Source organism: Euleptes europaea, chromosome 13 (assembly GCF_029931775.1).
Source record: "Euleptes europaea isolate rEulEur1 chromosome 13, rEulEur1.hap1, whole genome shotgun sequence".
NCBI lineage: Eukaryota > Metazoa > Chordata > Lepidosauria > Squamata > Sphaerodactylidae > Euleptes > Euleptes europaea.
This window is the reverse complement of record NC_079324.1, coordinates 44,010,942-44,024,916: the sequence shown is the minus strand read 5'-3', so window position 1 is coordinate 44,024,916 and position 13,975 is coordinate 44,010,942.

The window sequence follows — 13,975 nt, the reverse complement described above, 5'->3', positions numbered from 1 at the left end:
ATGGCATTATACCCTGCTGAGGTTCCTCCCCAAACCTTGCCCTTTCCAGGCTCCATTCCCAAATATGCAGGAGCTTCCCAATCTGGAGCTGGCAACCAGAGGTGAATTAGAAACTAGCTCTTGAGATCTCACTTAAAGCCACACACACACACACATATCACCTCCCTCTAGGGTTGCCAGCTCCAGGTTGGAAAATACCTGGAGATTTTTGGGGCAGAGCCTGAGGAGGGCAGGGTTTGGGGAGGGGAGGGTCTTCAATGCCATAGAGTCCAATCGCCAAAGCGGCCGTTTTCTCCAGGTGAACTGATCTCTATTGGCTGGAGATCAGTTGTAATAGCGGGAGATCTCCAGCTAGTATCTGGAGTTGGCAATCCTACCTCCCTTTTCTTCAAACAGACACTGTCTTCTTATCAATTAACTGTTAACATATCACAACCACTTCAGAACCTTGACCTAGCCTCACTGTTGGGGATTAGTCTTTACTAATTGCCAGGTCCCTCTTCGCCACTGGCGAGCCTGAGGAGGGTGGGGTTTGGGGAGGGGAGGGACTTCAATGCCGTAGAGTCCAATTGCCAAAGTGGCCATTTTCTCCAGGTGATCTCTATCGGCTGGAGATCAGTTGTAATAGCAGGAGATCTCCAGCTGCTACCTGGAGGTTGGCAACTCTACTGCACTTTCCCATAGTCCAAATGTTCAAAATGCTTGCAAACAATCCAGTCAGGCAGGAGCGCTTTGAACATCTGAAATGTACTATAAAAACACTAAAGACTGTGAACCCTTGCTTGCCAAGGAGAGAGAGTGTGTTTGTGTGTGGTTGTGCTTTCCTTCCTTAAGGGGTCAAAGTCGGCAGCATCTGGCTTTGGAGATTAGGGCGATGGGCGCTACCCCTCAATGCCCTCCTTCACATTTGCTTCTATATAAGGCGGGGCACTCGCTGCAGATGGAGATCCAAAGGAAGCCTCTTAAGTGTTTATGCAGGTCTATCCTCTCCTGACCCCTTCAGCTACACAATCGCAGGAAGAGTCAGTGGGATGTTTCCTCCAGCTATTTTCTTTGTATCTAATCATGTCTCTCTCTCTCCCCCCCTTTCCCTACTCAGTGAGGATTCATTAAAGTTCTTTTTCACCTGTGCCAAAAGCTTTTTCCGATTAAGTGTTGTGGTAGTTGTATTTGCTCCATTGCAAGTCTATCCAAATACCACTGCTTGACATTTTCTGTCTTGTCCGTCTTGGCTGCCCCCACCTGGAGCGAGGGCTGTTGCCAACCCCAGGTATTCGCTGGAGATCTCCTGCTATTACACTGATCTCCAGCCATCGTCCATTGAGTCTCCAAGGAATGTACTTTGCATTTTCTACAGTTTTAATGTATATTTTGGAATTATTTTTCATTCATTATTTAAACATGATTGTGTGTGAAAGTCATCAGCAATTTTGTGGGGAGGAAAGGTCATAAGTGAACAATAACTTGGTTGTCTGTTATTAATCATCTAACTGAGGAAGTCCTGATAAAATTGTGAGGGATGCCAGGAGAGGGATGTCCTCAAAACAACAGTTGGGGGGGGAGGGAGGGTTGCCAAACACCAGGTAGTAGCTGGAGATCTCCCACTATTACAACTGATCTCCAGCCAATAGAGATCAATTCCCCTGGAAAAAACAGCCACTTTGGCAATTGGACTCTATGGTATAGAAGTCCCTCTCCTCCCCAAACCCCACCCTCTTCAAGCTCCACCCCAAAATCCTCCCACCGGCTGCCAAGAGGGACCTGGCAACCGAAGGGGAAGGTCTAGATGGACTAGGCTTTGACCTGGATAGTTCAGGCTAGTCCAATCTTGTCAGATCTTGGAAGCTAAGCAGGGTCAGCCCTGGTCAGTGTTTGGAAGGGAGACCACCAAGGAATACTAAGGTCATGATGCAGAGTCAGGCAATGGCAAACCACCTCCTAACGTTTCTTGCCTTGAAAACCCCATGGGGTTGCCATAAGTCAACTGTGACTTGACTGCAGAAAAAAATGGTCTTCGGTGCTTATATCCCTGAGTCTCATTTGAATGTAATCTTTAAGGTGGTCATTTGCTCTGTAATGTCCATGTTAGTTCTACGCTTTAGCTTGCAGGTGTATATTAAGGTCCTTTCTATATTACAGAACTCCATCCATTTCATACCTTTGTGTTTCATGCCTCAGTGTCATGGCTTCCCCCCAACCAAAGAATTTGCAGTTTGGGTGAAGAATTGAAGATTGTTCATTATGCCAACTCCTTTCCTCACTCAGAACCAAAATGCCCATTATTCCCTGAGAATGACTCAAATCAGTTAAAATTTGCAGTGTAGTGAAAATATGCCCTACTTGTTTGCCACCGATTTTGAGGATCTTTGAATGGCAGTCATCTTTTTAAGGGAGAGGAAGGGAAAGATTTGGGGTTTGTTATTTTTTTTTAACTGAAAATATTTTATAAACTACTGTTGTAAGCTGCCTTGAACTTTGAGGAAAGGTGGGATAAAAATGTGTTAATAAAAATAAAATTATGTACATCTAATGCTGAAATTTATCAGTGGTGTGGTGGAGGGATAAGAATGTCGGACTAGGATCTGGGAGACTCAGGCTCAAATCCCCACTCTGCCATAGAAGCCTGCTGGGTGACCTTGGGTCAGGCACTGCTTCTCAGCCTAACCTACCTCACAGAGTTGTTGTTGTGAGGATAAAATGGAGAAGGAGAGAACAATTGGGGAGAAAAGTATTTAGTCAATCCTTGAAGAGGGTATATGGGTAGGGTTGCCAGCTCCAGGCTGGGAAATACCTGGAGATTTTTAGGGCAGAGCCTGAGGAGGGTGGGGTTTGGGGAGGGGAGGGACTTCAATGCCATAGAGTCCAATGGCCCAAAAGGCCGTTTTCTCCAGGTGAACTGATCTCTATCGGCTGGAGATCAGTTGCAATAGCAGGAGATCTCCAGCTAGTACCTGGAGGTTGGCAACCCTATATATGGGGCACACTGATCCATACCCTGTGCTGCTTCCCATCATTCTGGAGTTTAACTCTCAACTTCATAGACAGGGATCTGTATATTTTAATGGAAATGGGGAAAAATAATACCTCAAGCTACAGAATCACCCTTTTTCGCCACCCCCTGAACACTTGAGGATATCATCACCACCTACAATTTATAAACAAAACTTTTAAAAAGCAAATCCAGAAAAAGGCTTCCAAATCCATTTGCTTTCAATACTATTAATCATTCGACACTCGCAGTACTTTTGAAACTTCCCATAAACCCCAGACTGCAAAATCCAAGTTTGTTTGGGGAGCTGCCTTTCTACCCCCCCCCCCGCGCCCCGCCCCAATAGCTTTTATTGGCTCTAACCAGTGGGAGAAAATGTCAAGATACAGCACACACAAAAAAGCACCTGCCAGAGAGAAGAAAAAATGTGCATGGGAACAGAAAACAGCTTCATTCCCAGCCGAGCCTTACCACCCTGGTGGGGGGGGGGGTGTCAAGAGACTTCAGGCCCACATCTGGCTGGGTCCTCTGACAAACACGGCCTTCTGTAGGTCAGCCAAAAACCCCAAGCCCAACCTTTTCTGTCACTTACTTGCATCCTCTTCTTGAGTCATTTTTGGAGGCAAGAAGCAGTAAAGCCCTGATCAGAACAACATAAGAGGAACTCTGATTAATCAGACCGAGAAGCCATTGAGTACGGGATCCTGTTTCTCACCCTGGCCAGACCATGGCTTCTGGGAAACCACAAGCTGGGCATGACAGCTACAGCCCTCTTCTGTTGTCCCATCCCCCTACAACTGGCAATCAAATATATAACACTGAGCTTCGACACGTATCATTTTTCTATATCAGTGGCCATTGTCAGAGCACAGAGCCAAATGCACATAGGCAAGGTTGCAAACCCATAGCAACTGTGGGGGAAGCATCAGGTCAATGCGAAATAGTAAAAAACCTAAAGATGTTCAGTATCCTTAAAGTAACTGAATTAATTCATTTAAATGGAAATTGATTTTATGTGCCCATTTGGGCCCTAGCTTCTAGACGGGGCCATTGATGGACATTCCACTCACAAGAGAGAGGTTCCACAGGTCCAACGCAGCTACTGACCAAACCATTGGGGCGATCAATATGTACACAAAGATTTACAATGTACTGTTGTTGCCTCTAGCTAGGGTTGCCAGCCCTGGGTTGGGAAATATCTGGAGATTTTAAGAATGGAGCCTGAGGAGGGTGGGGTTTGGGGAGGGGAGGGACTCCAGTGGAGGGTAATGACATAGAGTTCGCCTTCCAAAGCAACCATTTTCTCTAGGTGAACTGACCTGTCACCTGGAGATCAGTTGTAAGAACAGCAGATCTCCAGCCACCACCTGGATGTTGCAACCTTACCTCTAACCAAAACACGATTTTGGACTAATAAAGAAACCTGCCAACCCCAATTAAACAGATTCCCCCTTGACTGCTTCAGCCCCACCCCCCATGTTGTTCCTCAGGGTCCCCTCTTGCCCAGAATGTCCACAAAATTTACATCTCAAGTGATCCCTCTTCCAAAATATCTTCTGGTGTACACAAAAACCATTTCCCCCCCATCCCACCAAGAGAGCCCAACCCGTCATTTGCCTTCCTTTTTCTTGAGCTGAAGTCAGCTGGGTGGGCCCGTGCGGGGAAATGGCATTGTTCCATGGAAGGGAGCCCTCCTTTCTGGGAGATGTTTTGACTGCTGCTGTGGAGCCACATCGGGGTCACCTTAAGAGACCAAAGAGGTCATGGTCCCCCGTTGGCTGCAGCCCACAAACAGGATGCAGCTTCTGCATTAGCCAGCCTTCCGCTGCCCGTCTTCAGGAAGATGCCCTTGAGAAGGGACAGCACAGTCAGAGGAAGACCCTGTGATTAGTTAATTCTCTGTGGAAGGAGAAGGAGGAAGCCCGGACTGTAAACCAAAGACTTGGACAACAAGTCTTGGTCTTGTGCCTAGGGTTCGGAGCGGCACAGAGTCCCGGAGCTACTGTTCATCAGCAGGATCTCTCTCCAGAGCCCCACTGGCGCACTTATACATCTGCAAGCTATGTGATTAACCAGCCATTAACTAATTAAAACCCTTTCTTTGTTTAAGAATGTGCCCCTCCTTAATCAGGAACCAGAATGTTGTTGTTTTTTAAATAGCTAATTATACCAGAATGTACAGTACTGGCAGACAGCATTTCAGAAAAGGCCTTCCCTCTTTTTGACACATACAACTTCTGTCTCTTTGCCGGTAGTGCTTGCTTGCTAAACTTAAGCAAGCTTTGGTTTTCTGCAGGGTTTTATTTTTATTTTATTTTTTTCAAATTCAGATCGAGCTCAGGATGGGTGACAACCTCTAAAATCACATAAAACTATAAAAACATTGAAAGTTAAAACACAGCATCAAAACGATAGAAAACGATAGAACAAGATGGCATTTAATAAACCAACAGCTGCCATGGGACCGGATTTCAAGCAGATCAACCCCAACAGATAGCAAGAGTGGGGGGGCGGCGGGAGATGGGGAGGCCAGGATTGCCTTGATCATATGCAAATTATGCAGAATTGTTTGATTGCCTAATCAATTGCTACTGATGTGGTTAGCTAACTAAGATTCCTTTCACTTGGTAACAGAACTATTAAGAAGTCAAGGATTTCTAGGTTTTATGTTGTGGGCAAATTGTGCTAAATTTTTGGTCCAGTCCCATTGTTTTTAACAGTTTGAAGTGGTGAAGATTTCTTACGAGCATCCCCCCCGCCCACACGCGTGCACCCACACCTGGCATGCTGACAGGTGGTATTTATCAAATCAAGGTATGTGTGTTGGGGGAGGAGCGCTCAACAACTAAAGGCAAGTTTTACACATGCCAGCTCTTTGCTTGCTGACTGCCACATCAATTTGTGGGTCGAAAATAAACTTTACCATTAACTAATTTAAATATCTTACTGTGCCACACTAAGCAATTACATTCTTTAAAGTTAATGGGCTTAGAAGGGTGCAATTCTGTTATCTGTTTAGGATGGCAGTGTCATTCGTTCAGCCACCTCTCTAGCTTCTGAGATTTTATCAAACATTGCCATTCACTTTTTGGCATCTCTTTAGATTTAGGAGTCATTGGTATTGCTAATGCACAAATGAGCCTTCGCTGCAGTAGAAACCAGCCATCAGCACATGGGAGCACATTTGTGATTCTCACAAGGCAAAGCCAATCAGTACGATGACGTGTAATGCTCTTCCTGTATAGCTCCCATCCATTTCAATAGGGCCTGTACACGGGAACCATATTGTAGATTGCACCTATTCTTTGTACCAGAATGGACACAAACATCGCAAGAGAATAGGCAGGGGAAGGAGAACCTTGGTATATAGACGTAAAGAATACTAACAGTAGTCATATTTCTTCGGTGATTGATTGAACCCCCCAATAGCACAATGATGGGGGAAGAGGATTATGGCTGCACATATTTTATTTTTGTTAACAAGAACCAAAAAAGCAACACTCATGAGAACATAGTACTGATTCTCTCACCTCAGTGCCGTTAAGCTGGAGTAAGAGGTTGCTGGCCTTGGTACAGGGTGGGTATCTAAAATGAAGAGAGCATCAGATTCCCAAGCACTTTGCTGATAGTTTGGCATAGACCCTCATAAACCTGGCTTGCAGTGACTCTACTGCTTTTCCAAGCAGCTTCCTTATATATTTACGTCATCCGTTTGTAAAAAAAGGAGTGATGTTTGTAAAAAGGGGGTTTATTTCTCATTTGGGACAGTTTCTAATAGCACGATCCTAAGAAGAGTTGTGTGTGTGTGTAAAGTGCCGTCAAGTCGCAGCCAACTTATGGCGACCCCTTCTTTGGGGTTTTCATGGCAAGAGACTAACAGAGGTGGTTTGCCAGTGACTAACAGAGGTGGTTTGCCAGTGCCTTCCTCTGCACAGCAACCCTGGTATTCCTCAGTGGTCTCCCATCCAAATACTAACCAGGGCCAACCCTGCTTAGCTTCTGAGATCTAACGAGATCAGGCTAGCCTGAGCCATCTTACACCCTTCTAAATCCATTCAAGGTGTTAGTTCAGGATTGCACTGTAAATGTACTAACAATGTTCCAGTTGCTGAAAAAACGATGTTTCTGAATGTGAACTTGCTACTAAAACCAAGACCAGGCCTTGGATGTTCCATAATGTGATCTGTACGACTTAGTTGTACAGTATCCAGTAGGGGGCAAGGCTGGGGGTGTTTCTTATAGGGACCAGTGGGAGGAGCCAAACTAAAGGTGGAGCTTGGAGCTTTCATTCAGCACCCCCCCTCCATCTTCCCCATCATAATTGGAGCCCTGCATGAGAGCATTTAACAGCATATAGAGAAGAAGCATTAGAACAAAGCAGCAGCTGGTGTGAGGGGAGGCTCTGAAAGGATGGGTCTCTGTCCCTGGAATGTCCTGCCCCCAGGCTGTCCAACCCACCCTCGGAATTGATTTATTGTCTTCCTGCTGATGCACAATTATATCCATGACAGCTTCTCCTCCTGGTTTCAATGGAAGTGGCCAAAAGCAAAATTGCTCCAAAATGAGTTTATTTCTGCCTGGGAGGGTTTCGTGAACGGTCTGACCAGCAATTAAGAGACCAGGCAAAACATATGCCAAACCAAGCTCCCAGATCAAAACTGATTTGAGTGGAGTGGACGGGACCAGCGCCTCTTTGCAAATTCATTCCAATTTTCAGATCAGCTCTGCAGGATGGAGCTGTTGGATCAATCCACACGACTTATGAGGCTTTCCCAAAAGCTCCTTGCATAAGCTCCATTGCAGGATGGTTTCATTTGCAAATCTCTTGGAATTAGCTTGGAAAGAAGCAAGGGGAAATAGTCCTCCTACCAAATAAGCGTCAGATTTTTTTTGAAGCTAGGAGTTTCCTGGGTGCCAAATTCTATTCCGGAAAGTAATTTCTGAATTTTCACTGCAAATCCATAGACACATACCCAGACCCTGGCTTATGTACAGGGTCTGCAACATCTACCACGTGCCCTTCACAGGGACTGGCAGTCACACCGCCTCTGCGAATTCCCTGTGGGAGCTCCATTCTGAAGCACCGTGAAGGCCCAATCTGAATTGCGACCTCAGTGGGAGCACAAGAGGGACTCCAGCCTTTTGCCCACACTACTTTCATGACCCAAAATGGTCCCAGGGTGTTATTTTCCCCACTGGGGGGCTGCACATGCAGTATTCAATGCATGTGCAACCCCTCCCTTGATGAAAAGGAGATACAGTGATGTAGTCATCTGGGTTATGATGCCACCTGTGGTACCCAATACCTGTTTCTCAACATTCCAAAAGCATTGACGGGTTCAACAAGGTTAGGTTCCCTTGGTTGAGTTGATACTGATAGATGCTTCTTTCTGATATGTTGCCCATTCTACCACGAAGTTAGATCAAAGCTCATTTCCCCCCTACTTGGTAAATTCCCTGAAGAGTCAGTTGAACTTTTGGCAAAGAAGCTCCTATTAGGAGAAGACCCTCAGCTTACGCTCCAAACTGCCAAGTTCTGCGCTGTTGCTATTAAAATATGCAGAACTTGATTAGAAAATGATTGTCAGATTATTTTACAATTTTATTAATTTTAAGATGATAATTTTAATCAGGGGTTGCTTTTATTGATCTTATACCTTTATATGTTTGGGCAGTTGGTGATTCTGCGGTGCAAAACTATTGAGTCTGGAATTTTTGATGTGTTGGCATGTGATTGGTCAGTTGACTGTATTAATAAATTTGCTTTGTATAGATGCTTTTTTGCTGCTTTTGATGGCTAGTGGATGCTAGCTGTGAATCCACCATGCTTCTTTGTGTTCGGGCTTGAGAGAAACAGCAACAGCTTCTTTGTGTTCGGGCTTGAGAGAAACAGCAACAGAGAGAAGGAGCCTACATTTTTAAACCTAGCAGGCAAGGCAAAACAGAGGGAAGGGGATTCCCTAAAGCTGCCCAGTGGAAAGCAAGATCTGATCCACAGATCTAAGCTGATTGACCCACCCAACTTAAGCCCAGATTTATGGGGACTGGTTATGGTTATACAATGAAGAGGAGAAAGCCCTGTTCTACCTCTGCAGTATTGTACAGGTTCCAGGTCTCCAGCCATGGCAGTGGGGATTCTGGATCTGCCCTGCTCAAGCAAAGCCCTGGATAAGCAAGAAGTGTTACTTTGGGAAAGATAAGCCTATCTAAAGCCATCCCAAGAAACCAGAGCCCTTCGGCCAACCCCATGCTCCAGCTTCAGTATCATAAAGAGGACTGGAGTAATCAGAAGGTAAGAGCTGGTTAAGAGCGGAGTCCTGGGGGAACTCCCTTTGAAATGAGATCCCTCCAGAGCAGTGAGCAGGCCCTCCCTCCTGCCAAGCAAACTTCCCACACTGTGGCGCCCACTTCAAAGGCAGCCCAAATGGGGGCTCCTTTTAAGGAAGAGTCTGGGGCCACGGCCTTTACAGCTTTCCACCTCTTCCCCTTCCTTCTTTTCCCCTGGTGTGTGCCTCAGATGCCAAAATAGCACTTCCCAATCACGGAGACTTGCAACGGATTGGGGTGGGATTTAAGACCACCCATCTGTTGCACTAGGTTAAGTCAAAACAACGCCAATTTGTATCCAAGGCTCAATTGAAAGACGTAAACCAAGTTGCAGGGTCTTCCCTATGTTTCTTTTTGATGCTCTTGAAGGATTGTGCCCCTGTGCACAGAACACCAATTGGGTTTTCTCTCTCACAGGTGCCCACATGCCTCAGGCCATTCCCAGCTGCCTCCTGTTCTTACCAACCTGCCTGCCCTCTAACCTGACCCTGATTAATTCGTTAGCAGTGTGGCAGAGCCGCAGGGGCTCAGCTCCCACCTTGCATCAATGCTGAACTGCCAAGGGACCAAATTCACCTGAGTTACATGTGGGTGCATCTGATTGTTTTGATGTGCAACCTGTACTCTGGACAAGACGCTACTGTTGGGACAGAACATAGGGAAACAGAATGGTTTCCAGTTGGCAAAGGTGTCAGACAAGGATGTATTTTATCTCCCCGTCTCTTCAATCTTTATCATAGATTGAACATTTCATAAGGAAAGCTAGATTAGATTTAGTTGAAGGTGGAATGAAAATTGGTGGAAGAAACATGAACAATTTGAGATATGCAGATGTCACCATATTCCTGGCAGAAAATAGTGAAGACTTGAAATGACTACTGCTGCAAGTGCCAAAGCAGCATTACAGTTGAACATTAAGAAGACAAAAGTAATGACTACTGGGGAATGACACAATTTTAAGGCTGATGCTGAAGAAATTGAAATTGTTCAAGATTTCCCATTCCTTGGCTCCACCATCCAAAAGGAGACTGCAACCAAGAAATCAGAAGGAGACTGAGGCTGGGAAGGGGCAGCCATGAAGGAGCTAGAAAAGATTCTTAAGTGTGAGGATGTGATGCTGGTGACCAAGATCAAGTTAATTCATGCCATAGTATTCCCATTACTACATATGGTTGTGAAAGTTGGACAATGAAGAAAGCTGACAGGAAGTAGATTCCTTCAAAATGTGGTGTTGGAGGAGAGTTTTACATATACCATGAACCGCCAACCTCCAAGAAGACAAATCAGTGGGTTCTAGATCAAATCTAAGCTAAAATGACTAAACTGAGGCTATCCTACTTTGGTCACATAATGAGAAAACAAGAGTCACTGGAAAAGACAATAATGCTAAGAAAAGTTGAAGGCAGCAGGAAAAGAGGAAGACCCAACACGAGATGGATTAACGCAATCAAGGAAGCCATGGCCCTCAGTTTGCAAGACCTAAACAAGGCTGTAATGTTTTGGAGGGCATTAATTCATAGGGTCATCATAAGTTGGAAGCGACTTGTCAACTTGACAGCACTTAATACACACACACACACACACACACAAACACGTGGGTGCGTGAAACCTGCTTTTCAACCCTCCTGGGCCTGTCTATCACTCTTTTCTCTCTCTTGTTCTGGCTTCAGTTCAAAGACACACACCCATTTCCCTTGTTATTATAGATACTATAGAAGGAAGTTTTTACTTAGCAAAGATTGGTATCCAATAACTCCCCCCCCCTCTAGTTACACCACTGCATTACATGTTTCCCCCTGCATATTTTGCAGATTAAAGGGAGGGGGGCTGAGATTTGACTACTTACAAATTATTAAAAAAACAAACAAACTAGTTCAGACCCAAAATAGAAAGCTTGCACTGAGCCGTCTCAAGATATTTTCCCATTTCAAGCAACTCCACCACCCAAGGAGCAGTCCATAATCCCCTGGCATGTCACAGAGGACAGTCTACTGGGGAACAACTCACTCTCCCAGGAGCAATGAAACACAAGTGGAAAGAATTCACAACACAGATCTGGGAGTTCAGATTCAACATCTCTGGCTTTTGAGACAGAACCTGGGTCATGTTTTTTTAGACTAGCTCAGCATGCAGCCTGGGAGCAAGAAGCTATTCCTCTCCTTGCCCCATGTAGCAGGGATCTGCTCGTGGAGTCCACCGCTCTGCCCTTCAGATACATCCCTGGTCCTCTTGCAGCGGAAAGGAGAGCCAGGAACTGCAAAATTGCTGCCTTTCCTTTGGTTAGGTGTTAATTAAAGGCTGGAGGCCCTTCCTGAAATGAAGGGCAGGCATTTGCCAGAGATGAGTGCTTCTAACAACAACAAAAGCCCCCCAAAGCAGAAGAAGTTTCACACCTGGTGACCATCCCTCTTCTTCCCCCAGATTGTTATCATGCTAATGATTAGGTGCCAGTACAAGGCAGCCTGGAATGGGCTTCATAGGCCACCTGAAGCACATTTAGGACAATGAAGCAATCATGTAAGAGGCGACAGAAGATACAAGCCCGGGCTTGCACCAGCGAATGGTTAGGACATGCAGGAGAAGCAAGCCATCCCCACCCGCCGCTGCCTTGTTTCAGGCACAAGCCTTCATTATTAAGGCCTCAAGAACTCCCTAATTTGGTTTTAAAGCTTTATGTCTGTAGAAACTGCTGGGCCACAGGCTGTAGATGGATAAAAATAAGTATTTCTTCACTCAATGAGTACTTACTTTGTGGGATTCATTGGCATAGGGATGCCAGCCTCCAGGTGGGACCTGGGGATCCCCTGGAATTACAGCTCATCTCCAGACTACAGAGATCTGTTTCCCTGGAGAAAATTGATGCTTTGGTGGGTGGACTTTATGGAATTGTGCCCCACTAAAGTCCCTGTCCTCCTCAGATCTCCAGGAGTTTCTCAACCTGGATCTGGCAACCCTACTCCCCATCCCCTGCTGGTGGCCAGGAGGGACCTGGCAACCCTACACTGGCAGCAGATGTAGCGATGACCAGTACTAGCATAGATGGCTTTAAAAGGGACTAGGCAGATTTGTGGAGGACAGGTCCACTCATCAGTGGCTACTGCCTATGGTTACTAAAGGGAACCTCCACAATTGGAGGCAGTAAACCTCTGAACACCAGTGCCAGGAGATAATGTCAGGAGAAGGCCTCGGCCTCTATGCCCTGTTGCTGGCTCTCCAGGGCAACTGCTTGGCTACTGCATGAAACAGGATTGTAGACTAGATGGACCACAGGTCTGATCCTGCAGAGCTCTCCGTATGTTTTTAATGGTGTCCTTACGCCTTCAGAGAAGTCATCACTACCCAACATCTCTTCTTTACGGCATCAGAACTTGTACTTTGTGAACTGCTTTGCAGATCTGTTGTCAGGTGGCATATTTTTTTTAATAAAGTTAGGATGACACCTCCATTCTGGATGTGTTTTCTACATGCTGGGACATGTCTGCTTATGGGGAAGCAGGTGTATCCACACACAAATGCCTCCGCCCCAAATGGAACTGTCTTGGAAAAGCTTCCCTAGAGACGTCTCATGACTTCCCACAGCCTATATGACTGGCACATTTTGTTCTAAACATCCATAGAATAAGAGCAGTACTTAGACCAGGCATCCACAAAGATGTGGAGGTTTTTAAGAAGAGGTTAGATGGCCATCTGTCAGCAATGCTGATTCTATGACCTTAGGCAGATGATGAGAGGGAGGGCATCTCGGCCATCTTCTGGGCATGAAGTTGGGATCACTGGGTGTGTGTGAGGGGGAGATAGTTGTGAATTTCCTGCATTGTACAGGGGGTTGGATTAGATGACCCTGGTGGTCCCTTCCAACTCATATTATTCTATGACCATGACATTTCCTCTCAAGCACAACAAATCAGATCCCCATAGGTAAATGCTAGATCCCAACTCTCTCCGTTCTAGTTCCTTGGTGCCTTTAAAAAGACTGTCTCCTCAAATGAGGCTTGCTGAAATATGCTCTGATATGAACCATTTATCAATGGACCCAGCCGCCTGAAAGGTCTGGAGGTTTTCAAGGAACTGGAGGGGTTTTTGACAGCAGTGCATAAGGTTGCCGACTGGAGAGGGGGGGGAGTCCTGTCCCTTTAATTAGGCATTAATGAGTGGAAATGGGCAGCTGAAGCTTTTCATGGCATGAGGTTAAATAACATCACCTGGCGATTGCTTGCACACACACCATCTGAATGCTTCAGTCATTCCAGAGTCTTGCTCTCCCCTGAGAATTTCAAGAATGAGCCGGAGCTGCCTCTGAGCTCCAAAAGGCAGCCTCTCCATCTGATTAAACATTTCCATCACTCACCTAGATTCCTTTTACTCCTTGTAATCCAGGTCTGGGAGTCTGGAAGGCTCCAGATTTTGCAATAGGAGACCCACTTGGCACATCTCCTTTCACCAGAAGAACTTAAGAAATTAAAAAGGACTTAATCCCATGTCACCGAAACAAGCAGCAACGAAAGACAAAGGGAGGAATCAACTGGACTAGGAAGTGAATGACTGCTACATATTTTGCATGCCACAAATGTAGCTTTGCCCTAACCTCAGACCTCATCCTCCATTTTACAGACAGGAGAACTGAGGCTGGAATTCTGATTGGAATGCTCCTGCCCAGCA